At 46.4% G+C, this 11754-nt stretch overlaps 1 long non-coding RNA gene across 1 annotated transcript in view; it reads left to right on the top strand.

Annotated features, from left to right (window-relative positions):
• Positions 1-10218, top strand: part of LOC138579655 (uncharacterized) — a 46999-nt gene extending 36781 nt beyond the window's left edge. Inside the window, exon 2 of the long non-coding RNA XR_011304115.1 lies at positions 9965-10218. This is a non-coding gene — a long non-coding RNA (uncharacterized lncRNA). The remainder of the gene's footprint in view (positions 1-9964) is intronic.
• The last annotated feature ends 1536 nt before the right edge of the window (positions 10219-11754 follow it).

The following is an 11754-nucleotide window of genomic DNA, read 5'->3' on the forward strand; positions in this document are numbered from 1 at the left end:
CACCCACACATGCCCACGAGAGTCAAGGAGCATCCTATGAAGGTTTCTGCCTATCCCGCATTCTGGAAGGTAGATGAGTAGATGAAGGCAATCCACCCCCCTCTGCCGATCCTGGAGTCCTGTAGTGCTTCCCACCGATCCGGTGTCCTGTAATGGCTCCCGCTGATCCCAGCGTCTTGTAATGGTTCCCGATCCCAGCATCCTGTGATGTCTTCCGCTGGTCCTGGCATCCTACACTGAAATCTGCCTATCCCGGCGTCATGCGAAATTCTCCGCCGATCCCGGTGTCCCACATTGAACCCTGCTGATCCCAGCAATCCCGGCAGAGGAAGGAAACGACATCCGCTGTTTGACGTGGCACATGGAGACGTGTTGCTTCACCCTCCGCTGATCTCGCCGCAGTTGGGCAGAGCAGCCAGCCCTTGCATACACCCCATGACCCTCCGCCGCTCAGCTGCGTCACGTAGCTGTCCACTGTTTATTACAGAGGCGTGAACGGCAGTCCGCCGCTCACCAGGGGCCATCCGCCTCGTACACTCTATCCTCTTGTGTAACCGACACCAAACAGGAACACGCCGCACCGGAGGAGTGGGGCCTCAGCCAGACAAGATGCTCGACACCCACAGGCGGGCACATGCACCCGCCATCCCCGGCACAGCAAGTAAGGAAGCAGTAACAGCTCACCATTTGCGCCCTCTGAAAAACCCCATGCAAGCGTAGAAAAGAGGGGGGTAGCAGAGGCCACTACATAACAGAGAGATCAGAAGGGAGAATCCCGCAAACTTCGAGTAGATAACAGTGCTATACATAAGAGGAAAGAAGCAGAGGTGCATACAAACATCACTAAATACCACGGAACACAGCACTCCACGAATGTTTGAACCACTGCACGATGGGAAATAGTATTTAAAAACACAGCTCACGGCTAGAACACACTTACCTGTTTGATAAATGCCTGATACCGGCCACAGTGAACAGAGAAAGATTTAAACCATTTTCAAAAGCGCATGTTAGGCAAACAAGAACACAAAACCGAGTGCGACAAGTGACGGTCTTGTCGCATTGTATATCAAACAAAGACATTCACGTGAGAAGGGAAAGTGTTTGATGTTCTCTGTTCTGTGCGGATTTAAGAATGTTTTGGCACAAAGTACTGCCAGAAAGGCAGAGAAAAGTGCTGCGCAAAGCGCCGACTCGCCAACAAGAACAAAGTGACATTCTAGCCAACTGCGTGCTCACCTGAAGACACATCCAAGCGTCACTCCTGAGTCCGCCATCTCAGCAGAAGTGGACTTTCAGCACGGCACAAACACCTAAAAAAAAAGTTGCTAAACCTCTGCAATGTTTCCTTTGCAGGACAAGTACTTGGCAGATTCAGCAAGCATCCACCAAAGACTTTCAATCACCTATCGAAGAGGGAAACGAGATAACGATGACAGGGGGCGGCAAAGAGGGAGGAAATTCCTCCCCATGATAGGCAACATCAAGAAACTCTTGCCAAAATACACACACATGCCATGCTCCCCATAGGAGCGCAAGTGCTCATGCTAAGGGGCAGCAAAGCGCACCGACAAGGACCGGCAGTGTCAAGATTCTGTCAAAAAGAGTCCACGCTCGAACAAGAGTGCGCATCTTCACCAGTCAAACCAACGAAAGAAACAACGTGGGTAATCATACAAAGGTTTGCACCCGCAGCCCTGTCGACCATTTGCACAAGAGGGAAGGAAACCTGTCTCATCAATGGGCACGTGGCCCGTGTCATCCCCACAGCGACTGGGCGACCTGCAGACCAGCAGGCAGAGTAAGGACCGATGCCTCAGGCGCTCCATCCCTGCTGGTCACCAACAGCACCTCACATTGGGGTCCAAAGGAGCCCTGGTTCCGACACATCACTGGAAGACAAAGCCACTGTTGTTCCAAGCGGGACACAACACAAGGAAACCACCAACACTCTGAACCAACACCGGTAGACAGTTTCACCATTGCCCCCAGCAGTGAACAGCAGAAGACATTCACCAACAGCATACGAGCAAGGGGGCTCCGGGTGACAGGCCATAGAAACCAGCTCACCAGTTGACCATAGAAGCGGAGCAAGACACCTTGGTGAAACAGGCCTGCCGAAATGCAAAGCGTGGAAGGAATATGGCCTGGAGAAAGCAGTTGACCATATCGTACACACCCAGAACATCCCGCAGGAACAGGATTCCGAAAGAAGAGCGATCGCTGCCAAAGGAAGGGCCGCTCATGAACAGGAGGCGCATAAATCCTGCTGTACATCGTGGGAAACAAAGGTCAGCATCAAGAATCAGTCCCACCACAAAACTGACCAGTCCAGCCCAAACCATGGGAGATGAGCCATCAAGGGCTCAACCCAACCCCTCCAAGAGCACCTCAGAGGAATGTGCCCCCAGCACAAAGAGAAGAAAGGAGAGGCTGCTCGGGCCGAATCCCCCCACAAGGATACAGCAGAAGAGTTTGACCTCACTAAACACCATAAGGAAGCCATATTGCAAGTGGCAGGAGAGACACTGCAGTACACCCTGGTGGACCCAGCTGACAGAATAGGTCCAGTGCCTTGGGGGAGAGCTACGTGGTTCATAATCCAGAGGACCATGGCACATCTGAGCTCTCCGGTGAGGTGCCATGTTCGTCTGGTACACAGGTTTGATACAAAAGACCCACATCTATGTCAACGATCGTGAGGAAAAGGAATCTCCTCAAAATGACCTGCGTCCCAGCAAGACAAGACACACAGGAACCGTAGCACACATGGGTGGCGCAATACAGATCTGCTGAATGGTCACAAGAGCCAATACACATCACAAGAGGATATCAATAGCAACACCTTCCGACGTGAAGCCACCCGTTTTCACACAGTATATCGAAAAGTGCAACGGAGGAAGGAGCAAGAACCCAGCAAAGGGACTACCAGCGCGGCAGCCGAACAACAGCGAGAGGAGGAGACAGTAGAATAAACGGAAAGGAGAGATAATGAAAAGGACAGCCAAGTGGAAGTATTGGAGGAAATATCACAAACAAAACACATAGGTATCATGGGTACCACGGACGACCACGTGATCCAACAGAACGTGACGGAAAGGGAGAGGAGAACCCCAGATGCGAAGGGAAACCAAAAGATGGAGCGAGAAGGGGGTGAAGTGAGACTGCATGAGGATGAAACCAAAAAGATTGCTGTCCCACCTCCAAGCACACGAAACGACATGACCCACGGAGGAGTGTAATGGGGCAAAGGAGGAAAGGTCCCGGTAACAGAACGACCAGTTTTGGCAGAAACACACACAATAGCCTCAGAAGGACAACTGAGATCCAGTGCCCGGGGGGAAATAGCAAGATTCTAGAATGGGCAGGAGCATCAGGGAATTGGAAATAACAATGGACAAATGAAGAAGTGGAAGAGCACAGAGACAGCAGGGCTAACCAAGAAACAAGTAAATAGCAAAGAGGCCAACACACCAAGAGTAAACTGGGGGGTGGGGGGGTGCATCATTCAAAGTGGAACCAAACAACCTGGAATGAGTGGCCAGCTATTTCTCCTTTATGTCTGAACCGCTAGTCATTTTAAGAGATTTCTTCTCCCCAAGGCATTTCTATCTCTGTCCTTCTTGTCCACACTTACTTTGGTGGACAAGCTCTGCATCTAGTTACTTTCAAAGGCATTTCACTAGTTTCCTCATCATCATACCTATGTATATGGTCCAACCACTATCTAGCTCCTTTAGTCAATATCCCCCATTGCACCCCAAATGTCCATGGGTTTTCAGGCACACATTTCTCCCGAGGTGCCTTCCCTCCCTCACTGCTTTGGTTCAAGTTGAAGTCACATTCAAAGGCTTTATCAACATCTACAGTTGTGTTGTTACTGATGCCTGCCATCAAGTGACCCTGAAAGCTCCTGTAAAAGAAAACCCTCCCCCTAATGTAATAGGTGCCTCAAAAACACAAATCAACCATGAGAGCATTGGAAACAAAATGGAGGAAGGACGACTTCCTGGCTGATACCCAGGCCAACGAAACCATTTGTATACATTATCAAAAAGCTATCTTGCTTAGAAGAACACTTGAAGGGTGATTAACTTTTACCCATTGGTCAATTTGTGGGCTATACAAGTTGGTATAGGCTCAGAGTGTTCTTATAGCGCAGAGTTTTTCATACAGCCCACAAATTTGGCGTTTGCTTTTTTTTTTTTTTAACTCGGAAAGTCGAGCACTAACAGTGCTTCACCCCTCTCTAGTGGCCGTCTTAAAAATAACATTTGCCTACAAATAACGTTCTTTTTTCATTTTGTTTAAATTAATTAAAATGTCTACTATAAATAAGCATGCCATATGTTTCTCATGTTATTTTTTATGTTTTTTGTAAACTTAAATATTCCTCATGGAATATTCAAGCCCCCAGAAAAACAATATAATAGTTAAAAAAATATATATATTTTTTCTCTTTGTCCATGGGTTCTAATAGCTTTTTGTGATGTTATTTTTTTTAAACTTAAATATTCCACGTGGAATATTTAAGTTCCACACATATTTTTTAAAATATATATATATTTGTACATAAACGTTGTGTTTGGCCATGGGTTCTAGTAGCTTTATAGCCCTCGCCCTCGGGCCGTACTCTCGTTAAAGGCCCTCACCGCGCACGCTCAGGCCTTTAACTCGGTCTTCAAGGCCCATAACTCCAAGTACAGTCCTCATGCCCGGTCTATAAAGCTATACAAAACAAGATTTACTCTTTTTGTATCCAGGTACATGAATGTATGGACATTGTTATAGAATGGTCCTTCGGCCGCAAGACGCCTGAATCGGCCACAGCAGCCCTACCCCTAAATCGGCAGAAACATAATAAATCCCCAAATACCCCTCTATACGTGTGGAAAAAAGTATTCCAATTCATGATTTCCCTCTTCTGCAACGAACCACTTTTCCCAAAGTATAAACTGATTAACGTAAATGCGCCAGGGAACTTGCTTGGCAGAAGCACTTCTATCACGGCCAGTCTGGGTGCAATTACTGCCCTCATGTAAGTCCGCTTTCTGCAACGATACCCGCTACTGTGCTTGTTTGAGGGCTGCTCTGAAAAGATCAACAAAATGCTAAAGGGCGTGGGCTAAGCTGTTGGAGTACAACATAGTTTGCTTGAGTGTAACGTGCAACTCACGTGATGAGGAGGAGTCGGAGCACAGGTAGTGCCAGTTCCGTTGGATACTAGTTCCGATCCGCAAAACTGATCTTTGGTTGCTAGCACCCTTTCTCAGATGGGAAAACGCTGCTTCATTGTGAGTAGACTAGTTCCCTTTAGAGAAATTGCCCTTTGTGCTTAGTGTTCAGGTCCTGCATAATTATGGGTTTTTGATTTTTTTCTCACTGAGAATGTCAAATCCCATAAGAAACATTTTCTAATGGGAAGTAGATCATTTCACTTAAAACTAACTTTCATTACGGGAAAGGCACACGGTTAGGGAGAATTCTCATAAATGGCTGATTTCCCTTACCTAATGAGTCCCTCAGCAGCATTGCTGGATTCCTAGGATTTATTGTTTTCACCTGGTGAGAGTGTGAGCCTTTTTCCCACTATTACATGTGTTTTGCTATGTGTGTTTTCACTTTTTGTGTGATCTTGAGGACTGGAGCCTCACCTACTCCACGGCCTCTTATTTTTCATGTGCGTTACACAGCACCTTCAGTGCAGTGACACAGGGTTGTCTTTTAGACTTCCCAATGACTCCATTTTTCTGGGGCTGACTACTGTCCCCCAGAAAAGGTAAAGTTGCCATTAACTTTACTTTAGTCACTTTAAACCACAGACCCAGTACAACCCATCTTACATGGAGTATTGGAAAGGGTTAACTCTTATCCCTTTTGTCTGTGTCTCTTGGAGCCTTGTTTCACTCCCTTTACATTAAGACTTGGCTGGTGGCAGTGGTATCTACCCTAACTTTTCTACCGCGATTATCTAATATAACCGTGGTAATGTTTTAGGCTATTATATTAGCCGCGAACATAAACACGCTTGATCAAATACATTTTATTTTGGCTCAGGCTGGGTTTATTCACCATTTCTTTTTGTTAAAGTCTTTATTGCGTTTTTCTCTGCGTGCCAAACCAGGGATGATTCCTTTGTTCGCTGTCTTTTCGCAGGCTTCTGCCAGAAGCCCTCCTTAAGGCGCCTGAACGTCTAGGCAGGCTGGATGTGAGAGGGGTCTTAGGTTACCAAGGGAACCCATGGCAGGGGTCTGAAGTCGCACTCCTGTTTGATTGGCTGAGGGGACTGTCCTTGCCAGGACAGCCACCCTGCTGTGTGATTGACAGCTAGGCTGTATGAATGGGGGAAAACTGCATAAAAAGCAGGTCTCTGGGACTGGAAAGGCATAGTCGCCACTGGAACGAAAAGAACCAACGAGGAACTGGAAGAAGAGGACCCCTACAACGACTGAACTGCACGGTGAAGCCCTGCTGCAGGTCCGAATCTCCAGAATCCGACAACGAAGATCCTCCAGGAAACTTCTTCCCTTGAGCTGGTGGGACCAACCAGTTCACCCAAACTACAAGCCAGGACCCCTCCTCTTGTCAAAGTCGCTGTTCAGAGGTACAGTGTGCCGGATAGCCAGGAAGGTTGGACCCTGCTTGGGTTTTAAGGAGTGCACCTTTTATTCGTTGTTTTGCTCTGCTGCAGGACCCTCCACTCTTCCAACTTCGTGTCAGTCCGACAGTCGCTACAGGAACCGTGAGCCTGCAGGAACCACCAGGAACGTCCGCCTCACCTACAGCTCCCTCTCTGTTTTAAGGTACTGTGCAAATCCGGTTGTCCGTTTCGTTCAACCACGGTGAAAGTGTTTGAAATCTTTCTCAAATCCAAGGGCTTGTCCTTCCTCTTTGGACTAACTTTTCTTTCAACCAACCTCGTCCGGAAACCATGTCACAAACTTTACCGCAAACTACCCTGAACTGTGTGATCTTGAGCAAAAGACTTTTGACCCATTGACTTTGGCCTTAAGCCTTTTCTAGCTGATCTCCTCACTGTAGTTCCTCTTGTTCAACTGCCCTGAGTACTTACCTGTTTGTTTGATTTAATTTCTAATAACTTGTGTCTTTCCCTCCCTTTTAAATTCCTCGAGTGCCATTTTGCTCCCACTTCGTTTTATGAGCTTAACTTGTCTGGAATTTAAGGGAAGTGGTGTGGTGTATTTATGACTGTGATTTTTAACCTACTTATAATAGTGAAATGGTATACAACTGTTGAGTAAATAAATATATATTCTTTTACTTAGAAACCATGAGTCAGCGTTTGCCTGAATCATAGTAATTGCTGTCCTTTGTGTAACTATTTGATACTGCTCACTTACTCTTGAGATAAGTCTAGCTGCTCTGCTACTGCTACCACTTTAACTGTGTAGTACAGGCTTGTACCAAGGGTGAAATTGTACTGTCACTTGTAGTCTTAATTGTGTGTGGTGTTCCCAAAGGGTACTGCATATAATTCTGCCTAACACACACTTTTGTCCTTTCCCCCCTCACCACATTCTGTAAGTCGTCTCTGATGGGAAATATTAGATAGTAAGGTCATTTTATTAATAATATAAACTTTTACAGCTATAGACCACTCCCTGCTGCAGAAAAGGATGCTTATGTGCTTTCAAAAATGTGGCAATTATTTTTTTTTTCTTAACAGACTAATCCCTATTATACAACAAGACCTTGTTGTTGTCCCGGGTTGGATGTCTCTGTCTCTAATGGGAAATAGCTGCCTCACTGTGACTAGGCTAGTTCCCATTAGACGAGAGGGCCTCTTCATCTCCTTGGGTTAGGGGTCTGTTTCTCTAATGGGAAATAGCTGCTTCACAGTGAATAGGCTAGTTCCAATTAGACGAGAGCACTTCTTGCTCTCTTGTTTATCATCAACTTGTCACAAATGAACTCTTTCAGACAATGTTCAAAACAACATTTTATAGCCGACCCTCTCTGTTCTGTAACAAACTCCTCATTGGTCTCACAATGTTTCTGTTGTCTGATGGCAAAGTGATAGCAAGTCAAAATGTTATTCCCCTTCACCTCATAATACTTGTCCATCTTGGCTATGCATATATCAGAGTTGTGTTGCCCATCTCGATGGATTCAGGTAGTCTTAAGAAATTCTTGTTCAGCTGGACCTCGACAATGAAACAACAGCCTCTTTCTTTATACTCAAATAATTAGGATCATATACTGCCAACATATACTTCTTGAATCCTTCTTTCCATTTAATAACCTATGAATAATCCAGTGCCTGGTGTGTTTGCCATCATCTTTTAATTTGTTTCTATTACTTCCCTATTTTCGGGGCCTTGGCATTTGTCACCTTGTTCACAGGGACATCTCGCTTTTAAGGTCCAATGAAAAAAATAATCTCAGAGTATCAGCCAATTGTGTTATGGCATGCACCCTTCTTTATGTGTGCAAGTGTTCCTTTCGGTCGCTACACTGTGTGTGGGAGGGATATACCACGGAACAGAGTGATGTCCTTCAGCTTGTTAGGTAGCTAAGCAACAGACATGTCAACTCCTTATCGTGTCTCACATTGCCAGTTAACAACTGGAAACACAGGATGACGCGTCCCTGGATCACGTGCTCTGTCACGTGCATGCACGGCTAGGCAGATAGGAGGCTTCATGTGTCCTCATAGGCTCACGCACACCCCACATACTGCCCAATAAATGCCTGGAGAGTCCGAATGAGCCACCATTCGACTCTGCAACTAACCCTGTACCTGCTCAGCCAGGGCAAAGTCTCCTCCATGGGGCGGAAATAACCAATGGCGCGTGCAAGTGTAGGCTCTCTGCCATTGCCGCAGCTCATCACCAGTCCTTAAGGAAGTGAACCAGGACATAGCCAGTATGTGTGAATTCTTTATTTCCGTGCCTGTTCATCATTATGTAGTAACGACTCTGTCTTACTATTGCCACCATACATTCCTTACAGTGAGGACAAACACAAGTGACCACAGTTCAAGGGTGTTTATTGAACTTTTGCAGGGGTATGATAAATGCCTATCTAAATCTAAAGATGGGAGCAAGCTACAACCATCAAATAATAAAGAATGCAGTCATAGTGGAGTTGTCAACATAAAAAGGGCCTATACTAAAAAAACGATTGCCAGTCCTTACTACTAGTTACAAATAGTGTTGGGTGCAGCTCATGAAAAAGAAAAAAGTGTTCACAAAATGATGAGTCAGTATACTTGGGCTGTTGGCCTCCCTTCCCCACGTTTTCAGCACAGGGCAAGGCAGTTCACTCGAGCTAAGCGCACACTCTGGCTTCTGTGGCACGAGGATACAGTTCCAGTTTCACAGTCCACAAAACTCAAGACCTTCTTGTTCAAGTCTGCATCAAGAGACTGGTGAGAAGAGAGGGCCTGCTGTACCAGAAACGACATGCAAATATTCTCTTTAGCGTTCACAGTATTCACTTAGGTTATTCACCCTGGATCCCCCTCAGCCGGGCTCAGATCCTTTTCACAAACAAAAAGTTCAACGATGGATCCCCCTCTTCCGGGCTCAGATCCCTTTACCAAAACAAGTTTCAATTAGTCTCCCTCAGCCAGGCTCAGACCAATTGGATTTACTTTATACTGTCGAAGACTTGCACAGGGTTTAGCAAGACCTGTTGCATGACCACTTAGATCTTAATATTGCTTTCACACTCGGGATCAGTTGGATACCTAACAGAGTCTTTCGAATGAGCACCTATGTGGTGCCGGACCACTCTGCGTATGGTATCTTTTCTTGATTTCCCCAGAGCTCAATTCTGAAGTTCAAGCAATTAGTTCTGGCTTTCAATTACAGTTGCTTCACTCATTCCAAATGCTTTATACAATGTTACCTTTGTACAATGTTGCATCTTGCAACCACTGTTTAAAACAAGCTGGTTTGGTATCAGTCCCTCCGACTCACCATCTGTGTTGCTTTTTCAGACGCTGGTTTATTGTAGGAGCCATGGACAGCACCACAGTGACAATCTCTCTTCTCCGGCTTGGTTATCGATGCGGGAGCGCCCCGGATACCTCTGACAGACTGTAGGTTTGATCAGCCTTAGTTCCTGGTCTTTGGTTTCTTACTTTCCAAGGCTCGTGGAAATAACGGTCTTTAAAGGTAAAGGGTGCTTCCCTTCTTGCAACCCTCTCGGGTCTCTCTGTCTTCCTCCTTGTATTAAACTGCCATCTTGGAACTGCTGTTTGCTTGTGGGTTTTGCCTCGCTCAGAGTGTGCTTTTGTGCTCCGCCTTTTATCCGTGTGGGGAAGTGTGATGGAAGTCAGGTGTGTGTAATGATCCATAATTGCCTGACCATGGTGTTGGGACATGTCAGGTATACAGCTCTTGTGTTAGTCCGATGTCACTCATGGTGGGCTGTCCGTGAGAAAGTGTTTGTGCCGCGAAAGGAGGGGGGTCCAGTTCCTAGGTATCCTCACCCTCCGGTGTCCGACTTCCACTGCCTGAAGACCCCTTAGCCAGGTGATCCTGCCACATTGGTCCACCCCCAGGAACTGGATCTAAAAGTAATGGTTGTGTACTGGCCACCTGGAATGCAGATCCCCGGAGACTTGCGGGTGAGACACCTTCAGGGTTCTCACATCACCCTTGCACCAATCACCGTACTACTTGCCTTGCATTCTCTTCTAGTGTTCTCGGTTCTCATTCCACACCCATAACATTACCTCTGCTGATATTCCTAACACACGTGAGGAGGCCCCCCTTTCCTCTAGAGGACTTTATTCCGGTGTCCACTTTCTGTATTCTTATAGTACTCATCTCAGTTGTATTGCCCAGTGTGAATGGTTCAATTAGTCACCCTCTAGTGCTCCAGAATACACTTTATTTGGCTCCTCTTCGCATTCTTCTATGTCAACATGGTATGGCTCTCCTAAGATTGATGATGCATTGTCCCTACTAGGCATGAAGTTAAGTTTGCTCTCCTGGACAGAAGGACTATTTGTCCCTACTGAGCCTGAAGATGTGCTGGCCCCCCTGGGCTTGAAGACAAAGAAAGGCCCTTTCAGGAGCCTGCACTTCTTCCTTCCTCCAACTCCCTTTTCTTCCTCAGTAACTCTCCCAAAATGTTCCTACATGGGTGGGCCTCATCTTCCTACACCCATTTTGTCTACCTTTCAAACTGTTCTCCCCTTCCAAGTAAATGTTCTCCTTCCTCTTGTGTGTCCCCTTCCATCTCTCTTCTTTTCTCCTCCACCTTGCTTTAGTTTCCCCTTCACACTGCTCTCCCATTTCCCTTCTTTTTACCCTTCACCTTCCTTTCCCTTCACTGTTCTATCATCCACCCGTCTCGGGAGGATAGCTCAGCGGCCACGTGCTCACTTTGGAAGCAAGACGATACAGAGAAACACAGGTTCGATCCCCGGGTCCGCGGTTAGAAACCTCTGGGTATTAAGCACGTTATAAATAACCTATCATATCATATCACCCCTCTTTAAGTCTTACGCTACTTCCACTCCCTTCACTTTCCTTCTTCCTCTGTCATCTTTTACTCTGCTCTTTACTGCAACGCTTGTTTCCAAACTCCCATACTAGTCCTTCGCTTCAGCCTCCCTTTATAGTTCTGCCTCTTTTGTAAGTGACACAGTAACAGTGTTACTGACTGTACCTGGGTCCTTATGTGGATGTGACAAAGGGATTGGCTCTTCCGAGTAATACTCATCACCTTGTCAGATCTAGTGATTTGTATAAGTTATAAATTGTCAGCTGTCAACTT

This window comes from Ambystoma mexicanum, chromosome 3p (assembly GCF_040938575.1).
Source record: "Ambystoma mexicanum isolate Mex_15411 chromosome 3p, UKY_AmexF1_1, whole genome shotgun sequence".
Lineage (NCBI taxonomy): Eukaryota > Metazoa > Chordata > Amphibia > Caudata > Ambystomatidae > Ambystoma > Ambystoma mexicanum.